At 45.1% G+C, this 12,357-nt stretch overlaps 1 protein-coding gene and 1 long non-coding RNA gene across 8 annotated transcripts in view; one reads left to right on the forward strand and one right to left on the reverse strand.

Annotated features, from left to right (window-relative positions):
- Positions 1–12,357, reverse strand: part of LOC309855458 — a 265,355-nt gene that overhangs the window by 231,547 nt on the left and 21,451 nt on the right. The window lies entirely within an intron of this gene.
- Positions 1–12,357, forward strand: part of IRF2 (interferon regulatory factor 2) — an 82,453-nt gene that overhangs the window by 1,335 nt on the left and 68,761 nt on the right. Inside the window, exon 1 of one of the 7 annotated variants that reach the window (XM_082715742.1) lies at positions 31–394. The exons of the other annotated variants lie outside the window; for them this stretch is intronic. The gene's annotated coding sequence lies outside the window, so the exon portion shown is untranslated. Of the gene's footprint in view, positions 1–30; positions 395–12,357 lie in introns of those variants that run through there. 7 annotated transcript variants of the gene reach the window in all.

The following is a 12,357-nucleotide window of genomic DNA, read 5'->3' on the forward strand; positions in this document are numbered from 1 at the left end:
GGACCGAGCGGCGCCCTGCTGGCAGGCGTGGGGGCGGGCGTCCCCTGGGGGTCCAGGGGCGCGGGCAGCGGCGGGGTGGGGACGCGAGTGCCCGCCCCGCGCCCTCCGACCCCGCTCTGGGCGCCGAGTGGCATTCGCCCGCCGGCCGAACGTGGTTGGTGCACAGCCGTGGCCGCCACTTCCTTTCCGCCTCGCCGGCCGGGCTCGCCCACCGAGCGCTGCCCGCCGCGGCCAATCGTGGCGCCCGCCCGCCTGCGGCCGCGCTCGGTGCCCCGGCCTGGGGGCCGGCCCCCGAGAGGGGCTCGGGCAGCCGCTGCAAGTTCCAGGGGCCTCTGGGTGTAACTACGTCCCCTCGCCAGGACGCGCCGGCATCTGTCTTTGGCCCCAGGTCTCGGTACGTTTGCCGCCCTACCCCCTTGCCCTGTTAGAGGGGGAGAAGGGAAGGAGGCTGGCAGCCCGAGCCGGGCGCGGAGACGGTGTTCCGGGCGCGCGCCCGGGTCCGGGGGTGTAGGCAGAAGCCTGGGGCATCAGCCGTACGTGTGCCCCCTGGGACTGGCAGTCGGGGTGGCCGCGCACGAGCGGGGCGGCGTTCACTCGTATGCAACCCCTTAGTGGAGTGTTTGGAACTTGGGGACATTTTTTAGCCGCTCCGTCCCTCTTCAGCTACCTCCCTCCGGTGCGGCCGGTGGGTAGGGCTCCCCGTCCTCGGTCACGGAATAAGAAAACGCAGAGTCTTTCTCCAGGAGGAAAACTGCTGGCATTTGCCTTGTGCCACTGGCCTCTCTGTTGCTGCGACTCGGTCTGCTTTTGATGAATGGCTAGGGAGGGTGGAGGATAGTTACATTTCCTGTTGTGGATTTTCAGGAATCGCCAAGGCTGCTGTCAAGCCTGCCGTCATTTATTAGTTTTCAGACCGATTGAAAATGGCACTGGAGCTTAGGAGCCTGCACTTTTTGGTGCTCGCTGGGCAGGTGCAGACAGAGGTCTGGTGACAGACTTGAGTTCGAAAGGTGGGTCGTCTTGATGTCAGGCAGATGCGCGCTCCCCACCAGGACCTGGAAGGGATCACTGTTTCACTTCGGGGTGCACACAGATTCAGGATTCTCTAATTTTCCCAACGCCTGGTCCTTCCTTCCTTTTTCTTCTTCTTCTTTTTTTTTTTTTTTAATTTTATTTTTTTTTGGAGGGGGGAAAGAGGTAGAAATAGAAACCTAAAAAATCCTAGAAAAAATTTATCTTTTCTAAGGAAACTTCGGAGATGGAATATTTGGAAATTAAACGGGCACTTCTGCGGGGTAACCTTGGAACGTCTATTGATTGATGGATGGCAAAGTCCGGAATTTCCTAATTAGTGAATGATTATAATTTATAACACAGCCTGTTGTGTAAGAAGTTAGATTTTGGCCTCTTGGATTCAGGAGTTCTGTTCTGTGATGATTTGTAATTGCTTCCTAATATTAAACATTTATATGCTTCATTCTCAGTGACTTGTCTTTTTTCTTTTGATCTTCACAAGTTGAAGATAATTTTGCATATCTCAGACTTACCTGTAAAAATGTCATGGTAATCAAGAGTTAGAGTTTGTAGTTAAATTGGAAGCAAATTATGGCAAAGAAATGGTTGTCCTAAGGTCCTAACAGTTCTATGAACCATGGCCTCACTTTTCTCTTCCTCTGCCTTCTGAAGTCCTTTATCAGGCAGATGTTGAATATACCCAAGCGAGTTAAACCTCACAAGGAGTAGTGGAACATTTGAGTTGTAGGATTTTTATCTTTTGGTGGGCACTCATTGCTTCATGTTTGCAGGGACACTGTCCTTTTATTCTTATGATTATTGAATATGAGCTCTGTTGTTTCTAGAACATTTTCGCTCAATTTCCTTTTGATAGAGAGCAGAACTCTAAATGGGGTATCTGGGACATGGTTCTGTTTTGTGCTTTACACCAAAAAGGGGAGTAAAGCAGATGAAGGGCCTTATTTATTCATTTAATGAATATTCCTGGGATATTCAGTAAGCACCAGACACAGTTCTAGGCTCTGCGGGTTCAACTCAGAACAGAAGAATTTCCTTGCCCTCTGGGGAAATTGTATTGTAATTGGTGAGCTGATAATACACAACCGGTGATTACCTTTTGGGGTTAGTTCTGTGGAAGGTGATGATAATACTTAAATGCCTATCTGATAGGGTTGCTTTGGGGAACAGATGAGATACTGGGTATGAAAGAAGGTTGTATAAGTTACAGCAATCTACAAATGTGTAAGGCATTAACTTTCAGAATTCTGTCATTATTTTTAATGTGAAAAAGCCAGGAAATCAGGACTGAACAGTGACTTTCTTTTACAGACTTTGCAGCAAAAAGGATTAACTTCTTCTGAGAGTATATGGATAATGGCGAGGAATTAACACAGCATAGCTTTTTTATGTAAAGCATCAAAGAATTTAATAGTGAAATATAATATTGTCAGTGAATTTTTTCCTGTCAGAAGAGAATTAGATGGTATCCATGGAGACCAAATGATATGGAAATAACAGTGATGCCAATGTATTTTCTCTCTTTCTCTCTCTCTCTCCATCTTTTCAGGCTCAAGGTGCTTTAGTGTGAATTTTCTTCACAGTTGCTTCAGACTCTCTAATTCACTATCTTTATTATGGGTATGTCCCTAGCTGATTTTAGTATTTAGCTGTAACATCTTTTTTTTTTTTTTAAAGATTTTATTTATTTATTTGACAGACAAGATCACAAGCAGGCAGAGAGGCAGGTAGAGAGAAGGAGGAAGCAGGCTCCCTGCTGAGCTGAGACCCCCCCCCCCATGCCCAGGACCCTGAGATCACGACCCCAGGCCGAGGCTTTAACCCACTGAGACACTCAGGCGCCCCTAGCTGTAACATCTTTAAGGGAATTCAGTTAACTTTAACTTATTGAATGCTTACTGTATGCCCAACACTGCATATGTGTAATAAACGGATAGTATATTTTGATAAACTATAACATCTAAAAGTACATAAAGTAATATATAAACAGAATGTAAATTGCCGTGAAGTGTCAGTTTTATTAAGAATAAAATCAGTTCTTCTCTTTGTCTGTATGGGACATCAGGTCCTTTTCATATGGGGTAGGAGGGCAGGGCTCTCTGCTCATTTGCCCCAGATGTGTCCTGCTTTTGTCCTGAGTGTGATTGCTGTTGGGTGCAGAATGTCTGCCCAAGGCAGGGTTCAGGAATGGCACTCAAGGAAGTGGATGCTGGAAACGGAAGTGAGGCAGTTGGAATAAATCTTGATTTTTCAACAAAGACTGATAAATTACCTATAATATACCAAGAGAGATATACCAACAGCAAATCCAGCCCTGGGGCACCTGATGCCAAGCCCTATCCTGTCCTGGGGACTCTGCCAGGCCCCGTGGGCTACAGGCAGCAGGCCCCTAGCTGCCAGCATTTTACCTTCAAGCATCCTTTTTGAGTGATTTTCCCCCTCACCAGCTCCATCTTTTGACAAACTGTGCCTGAAATAAATTGGTTTAGTTAGGAAGACTTTGAGGCCTATGTTTATTATGAGAGTGGCATAAGACTTCTAGGCAGAACTCCTGATCCACCCTGGAGGAGGAGCATCCTCAAATCTGGTTGATCTAAAACTCATAGTCCCCTTAGGCTCTCTGAGTTCTGCAACTAGCCCAGGACCCCTGCTGGCGGCAGGAACATTGTGTTCTGCTGGGGAACTCATCCAGGGATCCCAGGATGTGAACAATTATAATAACCCAGGCAGTTATTTTAGTGAATGAACACACACATGTAACCGTCTATCACTAGTTTATTAAATACTTGTTGACCACCAGCTGTGTTCAAGGCTCTGTGTAGAGCAGGTGCAGTGAACTCAAGTGTCCAGAGGCCCGGAATTGAGTTTGCGCCCTTTCTTTAACTCTCCCGATCACCTCTCCTTTTGGTACCTTAGTTTTCACATCTGTAAAATGGGGCTGCATGGTTCTGTTTGCTACGGGGTATGGGGCTCTTGTGCGCCTCAACGTCACCTGGGGGAAGGGGGCTTTCAGAAGCCGCAAGGAACTTCTAGACTTAAGAATGTCTACAGTGCCTTCCTCTCCTTGATTCTTTCACCCAAAGAACCCACTACCCCCACCCCTATAGCAAGCCTTTTACGTACCAGAGCCTCCTGGATCCCTGTCCCTCAGATGCATGGGCCAGAGCAAAGGCAGAGAACCACTGAATCAGGTATCTCTTCTTAGGACCTGATCGATTATTTTTGTATTGTCTTGGGCCCTGCTATGCAGACCTATTTCCCACATTTTAGACAGGGCTTTGAGTAGGGAATCCATGGTCATTCTCCGCTGGCCTGCTTGTGTTGACCTTGCTTGTCCTATGAATGTGATATTAGTGTGATGATTGTGATCCTTTGAATTTTCCATTCTGAAGAGGCAAGAAGGGCTTTGTTTTATGGGTATGTCTCTTGGTCTAGGAAGGCCATCAAAAGTTATGGGTTTGTATTGTGTTTGTTTCTGGTACAGCTCATTTTCCCCTTTATCAGTGTGGTATTCAGCTCCGTTAAACAAGAGAGAATCGTGGATTGGAGCATCGTCCCCCTTTTTATGAGAAACAAGGCTCGTGTGGTTCTTTCTGATGAGGGATTCTGAGCATGTTTATCTCAAGGGCAAGGCCAGTGTCATTTACCGAAATATCTTAATTTAGGATTTTGTGTGATAAAGTTCTAATTTTCATTAAACCAATATTTTTGGAAGTTAAGTACGTGCTGTGTAATTTTCATAAATAATTTCTTCTCAGGCCTACTGAGCAATCTGTTACTATGCTCGCACACCCAGTGTGATGGAAGGAAAGATGAGCTTCCCGTGTAATTTGTTCTTATTGAGCGGATAAATGTCAGCTTTGTGTAGGATCTAAAGAAATATTTTATAGATAGAATACACTGTCCTGTCCCTGTAATCTTAGAATCCTACTGACTTTACCATTTCATGAGGTTGACATTTTGACTGAGAAGGGACTGCATACAAATTGCTTTTTTTTTTTTTTTCCCCAACTAATACCTAATGTATTATTTTTGAAGAGAGCTTTTTTTGTTCTCCTTACCCTGGAATTATTGAACCGGATGAGAATTACAGTGGTGAGAAGAGCGTCCTAACACCTGGATAGGGGGTGTTAGTGGGTGCGTGGATGGGTAGGATAGGACTGGGCGAGCTTTGGAAGGTGACACTGTCGTAGAGGGAGATGATGAAAAAACAGAATAAGGTGTAGGGCAGAATAGCGCCTCCTGAATTCTGGAATGGGAGAGAGAGAAAAGAGGGACTCAGGCAGGTAGATTTTCTGTCTCATTACAGGTGTCACTGAAGGAATTTCAGGGAAGCAGGGAGCAAGTTGGTAGTTAATTAGCAGGAATGCAAGGTCAAGTTGAAATACTAAAGGACCCCCCCCCCCCCATGTCTGACTTTGGAATTAAGCCTTTTTATCCTGCGGGACGTAGAATCTGATGGGAAAACCGCTAGGCATCAGCCGACTTTGGGCAAGTGAACAGGAGGTTGTGGGTAGATTTCCCTTAGGCTTGGTTGAAGCCTTTTGAGGTAAGAGTGCTGGGGCTGCGGTGGCTAGGGGAATTGATGTCCCGGGCGGAGGCCTCAGCCTCTCTCAGACTCGGTCCAGAATTGCCTTTGGAGGCAACCATGGGCCCTGAAAGGAAGACACATGGTGATACACATTTTTAGAAATATTGGAATCGCTGTCTCAGACCCATGCTGGTCTTCTCTTAGATCCCATGCTGGTCTTCCTCGCTGCTCTTTTATTTGGGGTCAGGTTGTGAGAGGGGACTAGGAATCAGGAAAGCAGTAAGGGTTGATTCCATGTTCCCCCAAAGAACAGGTGGCACAGTTAAGGCTGAGTCCTGAATGCCTCACTGGGTCCCGAAGGTCACCGATGGTGAAAGTAAGCACTCCGTGTTGCAGTTGGGATTGTATGTTGAAGTAAATCTTCTGGAATGCAGTTTGATGTTACATTCTCAAAGTCTTAAAAATGTTAAACCCTCTGTTCCAGTAATCCTACTTCTAGGAATGTACTCATGTCAAGTAACCAGAGATGGGACGGATTTCTTTATGAGGGTGTTCATCAAATTAGCTTTTGTTATAGTGAAAGTTTGGAAACAGTCTAAGTACCCGCGATGGGGATGCATGTAAATGAACTCCCGCACATCCGGATGATGAGGACAGATAGCTGATCAAATTCATCTTTTTGCATTTAATGATGGAAAAGTGCTTGTGATATAAGTTGAGTGGAGGAAAAGAGATACTTAACTGTGACCCTAACTTTATTTTACAGATGTATGTGTATGCGTATATACATCATTAAAGACATAGCTGGCAGAAAATATTTGCATGGTAGGATCAAGGGTGCTCGGCTTTTTTTCTCCCCTTGAAACACTGGGAGTTTCCAAATTAATATAGCAGTACAATTGCTTTTATAACCGGGAAAGTATTCTCACAACAACTCTGAAGTGTGCCATCTGACCTCACCTTGATAAAGGTTAAGATTGGGCTGTTGCAGAGGAGGGTGCTGTACGTGGATAAGGCCCCCCCCCCCCCAGTGGGCTCCATACTTGGGAGCAGGGTTTGAACTTATAACCCTGAGATCAAGACCTGAGCTGAAATGGAGAGTCAGAGGCTTAACCAACCGTTGGATGTGGCCATTCTTGAGCTCGTTTGCCCTGATGGATGGAGCCAGGCTGTAGAAGCTGGACTTTCCCACCTCATGCTGAGAGATGCCTTTGTCCCAGTTTCAGCTCTTGGTACTTGAAGCCACTGAGATTGAGGGCTCCTTGGTGAGGGGAGGGTGGGACATGTTTTGTCAAAAAATGTGTGCGTGTGGGGGGTCACAAATGTTATTGCACTTCACAGATACCTCCTTTATGTTCGTGAATACAGCAGAAACAAGACACTGGGGGAGGGGAAAAGACTTCTTTAGCCATCATGATGGCCAGGTCCACAGCCAGAGGGGTGTGGCAATGGACAGCCATTCCCAGACCCTCAATGATGCTGTGAGAGCAGGTGGGTGTGGGCTATGCTCCCGTGAGAGTGGATGGAAAGGATTCAGGGTTCTCATCCTAACATTTTGGAATGTCAGGCTTTTTCTAGGAGTATTCCTAAGATCTGGGCTTCATTCCATTTGAAATGTCCACGCTTAGAGACAGGTCTTTCTGGCACCCTGGGAACTTAACCCAGGGAGCTAGTCCCAGCTATAACCAGTTGGCCCCCCGGAGCGGGTAAGAGTACAATTATCCTCTTGGATCAGAGCAATTAATTTAGACAAATGGCTGCAGACCCAATTCTCATGGCCCAGTGAAGAATCAAATGTTTCTAGGGGAAGTGAATGCAGACATGCCCTATACATTCTCTGTATTGTACACGTTCCTGGGGCTCGATCGGGATGGAGTATCTCACAGGACCACTGAGGAATCCGGCAGAGTTCTGTTTGTCACACAACCTTTATTGGAGAATGACTTAGTGTCGGACTCCATCAGAGTGTGGCGTAAGATTTCTCACAACTGCAGAAACCTCCAAATCCCTGACTTGTATCTGAAAAAAAAAAAAAAAAAGTTTAGAATAGTTTTCATCCCTTTGTAGATCCTGGAGACATTTTTGGATTGTTATGAGCTAGTATTGGATATAACCAGACGCAGAGGCAGAGTACCAAAGCATAGCTTTAAAAAACAAAACAAAACACTGTCCCATACAAATAAAACATGAGCTGCAGGCATAATCTTTAATTTTCTAGTAGCCATGTTAGGAAAGTAAAAAGAAAGTGGAAAATTTAGTTTTACTATTTAATATAGCTCAGCATGTCCAAAATATTATCATTTCAACATGTGATTCATATGAAAATACTGATGAGGTCATTTACGTTCCTTTTTCGTACAGAATCTTCGAGATCCAATGTGTCTTTTGTGCCTAGAGCACATCTAAATTCAGCCTGGCCGCATTTTGAGAGTGCGGTGGCCGCAAATGGCTGCCGTGTTAGGTGTGGTACAGGATTAGGACATGAAGAGAAGTAAGGGGAAAAGTTGTTATCGGAGGACTGAACCTAACAGGACTGAGGGAAAGCAGATTTGAGCGGTCATTTTGGTGATGTGGTCCGGTCATCTGGTGAAAACTGCACGGCCCTCCCCCACCCCCCACCTCCCCAGATAAACCCCACCTTGATCTCTTCAGCCCAAGATACTAAAACGCCCTGAACATTTCTGGCCCCTTGAACTGTTAAGACAATCCTCGATTCCTTGGGTTTCTCCATGTGTAACAGCTACCCGGCATGGGATTTGTGAGCTAGGCTGGTGGTGTTCCCCACCAATACTTGATACGCAGTAAGAAGTAGATAAATATTTGTTGATTTGATTTTCAGCCTCAAAGCAAAGGTTAGCTCAGAAGGCTGAATTCCGGTTCAGAATGGATGGCCCAGAGCTGTGTTGGGTTAGAAACCTAATGGTATATCTACTGGGCATGTAAACATCGAGATTTGTCGCTTTGTATTAGGGGTTCAACATCCAGAAGGTGAAAAATTGTTTTTTTTCCTTCTCCTTTGTACCTAGGACTTTAAAACAATTTTACCAGCTCTTTTCTTTGACATTTAAGATCCAGCGAGTGTACTAATTGCTCCCTGTACGTATAAATAAGCTATAGTCACTGATAAACCGGAGATATTTGGGATTTGGGGATATTTGGGAGCTGCTCCTTTCTTGGTGGGTTAGTTATTAACAATAACCTTATTATTAATGAACACTTAGTCATAACGTGTAAGCAGTGAAATTCTTTGAAAATCAAGTACAGTATTTTATAGTTGCCTTTATTTGTTCCCTCTGACTATAATTGTTGGGTTGAAGCTACAGACTTCTTCTCCATAGAGCCAAGGCAATTTATTTTTACTGAAGCCTACCTAAGAACTGCTTAGGTAGCTTTTCTCTGTGAGATTAAATACGACCTTCATTGAATCATGTTAGCAGGGCCGGCAGCTAGAAAAATAAAGACTAAACCAAACCTTCAGCATAGAAATTCCCAGCTGCTCAGTGGGTCAGAGCTTTCCTGATTGCTTTCTACCAATGAAAACACTGCAGATTAGTTTTAAGTGAATTCTAGTAGGTTTGGGGATTTGCAACTGACAGAAGAACAGGAAAGTATAATCTCACTTTAAAAAATAGTAATCCTGAAGGTAAATCTTTATTGACTCGTTTTGGGGAATGTTGGGATTTTGTTCATATGGAAAAACTTCACTCGTGTGCACTGTTTAGCTGACCTTGGAAGTTAAGGTTCTCAGGATAGAATCGGGACAGAGAAGTCAGACAAGAAGCTCTTGCCCCAAAAGGACACTGTGGGCTTGTGGGGGTGTTCTGGGTACTCCCAGAGACCAACACAGATGGCAGTGCTCCCCTTTCTCCTCTGGGTTATAAAATGAAAGTAGAAATGGGGAGCCTGCCAAGGAGGCCCCAGGGGGGAATGTAGACAGATGAACTACATTTCCACTTCTGGGTGTGGTCATACTGGGGAGTGGAGAAGTCAGGATGAATTTACAATATTGCGGGGGAGGATTTGCCTCTCTTACAGGTGCATTTCATACATTAAGACTTAAGAATTTTTTAAAAAAAATTCTTTAAAGTCAGGTTGCAGTTTAGGTTAAGATGAGTCATTCCCCTGGCACAGTGGACTATTTTGTTCATTCATTCATTCAGTTAATGTATTTCACAGGTATTTATTTACTCAGTGCTAACTGTGGAGAGGGAGGTTGAAAAAGGTTACAAGGTAATAAGCTTGGATTTGAGTTAGCTAGGTAGAGGATCTGCGTTCCTAGCCAAGAGGATATGACTGCAAGGAGATCACGAATTTTAACAGCTATATAAAACAGAATCAAGCAGTTGGGAAGGCCCCACTTCTGGAAGAGCTGTTAGATGTGGGTGAATCCCCTCTAGAGGTCTTGATGGGCCACATGGCCTTGTCTTAGAGCCTAGGGGAAGCAGCAGCGCCAATAGCACACATTTTTGGCCGGCTGTATACATTTTAATTCCTAAAAGACAGATTTTTAAAACAAGATTTTATTTATTTATTTGACAGAGAGACACAGCGGGAGAGGGAATGCAAGCTGGGGGAGAGGCAGGCAGAGGGAGAAGCAGGCTTCCCACTGAGCAGGGAGCCCCATGTGGGTCTCGACACCAGGACCCCAGGATCATGACCCAAGCCGAAGGCAGACGCTTAACGACTGAGCCACCCAGGCGCCCCTAGAAGACAGATTCTTAATAATAAACCACATAACAGGCACAAAACAGCATACTGCTTTGTTGTCCCTCTTGTTTTTCTACAATCCTTCCACACTTCGTTTGGCATGTAGAATTCAACTGTTGCTTGGCATCTTTTATCGTCCAGGAAAACCACGTGGGGGAAGTCCTGATCTCGATCTCGGCTCTCTACTTCCCTTCCTTCAAGGTCGGCGCTCTAACCAGCAGCGCTGCTAATCGGAGTCCCTGCTCTCCTCCCTCCCCAGAGGTGGGTGCTGGGAGAAGCTGACCGTGCGCGTGGCCAGGAGAGGCTTTCCCCTCGCTTGGTTTGAGGTGTCATCACCAGGAACAGGAAACTGGCCCTTATTTTATTTTGAAAAGCCTCAGTTCCCCCCTGGCTTCCCTCTCTTTCCTCGCACGCTCGGTGTGTGCGCATGCGCCCATTGGCTGCGCGCGCACGCGTTTGGCTCATGAAAACTTCCGGTTGCCTGGAATCAAAGAGTCACCATCATCCGTGATAGGACTGAAGGAAGCAGTGCAAACAGTAGTGAATTCGTAAATGCTACTTACTTTTTTTTTTTTTTTTTAATTGCGGTAAAGGTTACATAACATAAAATTTACCATTAGAGAGATCTTTAAGTGTATAATCTGGTGGCGTGAAGGGCTTTTATGATGCTGTGCAGCTGTCAGCCCATCCACCCCAGAGCGTCCTCACCCTGTCAAACAGAAACTCTGTACCTATTAAACGATAACCCAGCTGCCCTCAACCCCTGGCAACAACCGGTCTACTTTCTATGAAATTGATGATGCCAGCTACCTCACGTGAGTGGAATCATACAATATTTGCACCTTTGTGTCTGTTTTTTGTTTGTTTTTTTTTTTTTTTGGTCACGTTGCAGAACGCCTTCTAGGTTCACCCCGTTGTAGCAGGTGCCAGAATTTCATTCCTTTTTTTTTTTAATTTTTTAAAGATTTTATTTATCCATTTGTTAGAGCAAGAGAGGAAACACAAGCAGGGGGAGAGAGAAGGAGAAGGAGGCTTCTGGCTGAGCAGGGAGCCCCATGTGGGGCTCCATCCTAGGACCCTGGGATCATGACCTGAGCCAAAGGCAGAGGCTTAACAGACTGAGCCACTCAGGTGTGCCGAACTTCATTCCTTTTTAAGACTGAATAGTATTCCCCCATTTTGTTTATCCATGCACCTGTTGATAGCCACTCAGGTTACCATGACCATCTAGCTATGGTAAAGAGTGTTGCTGTGATGGGTAGTCTACAAAGAACCAGTTCGAGTTCCCGCTTCCCATTCTTTCAGTCCAGTGGATCATATGGTAATTGCATGCTTTAAATATTTTGAGAAACTATCAAACTTTCCCACAGTGGCTGTACCATTTTGTATCCTTCTACGAATGCATGGAGGTTCCGGTTTCTCCACATCCTGGTCAACATTTGCTATTTTCTGTTTTTTAGGGTTTTTGTTTTTAATACTAGCTCTCTTGATGGCCGTGAAGCAGTATCTCATTGTGCTTTTTTTTTTTTTTTTTAAGATTTTATTTATTTGAGAGAGACAGAGAGCATAAATGGTAAGGAAGGGGCAGAGGGAGAGGGTGAAGCAGACTCCCTGCTGAGCAGGAAGCCCGCCATGAGGCTTGATCCCAGGACCCTGAGATCATGACCTGAGCCAAAGACAGATACTTAACGGACTGAGCCATCCAGACACCACCCTCATTGTGCTTTTGATTTGCATTTCTCTAGCAGCTGATGATGTTCTTGGCCATTAGTATATTTCCATTGGAGAAATGTCTATTCAAATCTTTTGCACATTTTTGATTTGGTTATTTGGGTTTTTCGGTTGCTGAGTTGTAGGATTATGTCATTCTTTCCTGTTGGTTCCAAAATGACGTGCTAGATGATCTGAAAAGCTAACAATGATCCCTCCTCATATAGTATATATAGCATGGGGCATAAGATCATTTGTAATATTTGCGATGTAAAGTTGATAAAGTGTGCACATTGAGGAATTAAATTACATTGCATGAAGTAAATCAGGGTGGCATGGTAAACAGGGAATCAGATAAAAGTATTTAATCTTTTAAT

This window comes from Mustela nivalis (genome assembly GCF_964662115.1).
Source record: "Mustela nivalis genome assembly, chromosome: 20".
Classification (NCBI taxonomy): domain Eukaryota; kingdom Metazoa; phylum Chordata; class Mammalia; order Carnivora; family Mustelidae; genus Mustela; species Mustela nivalis.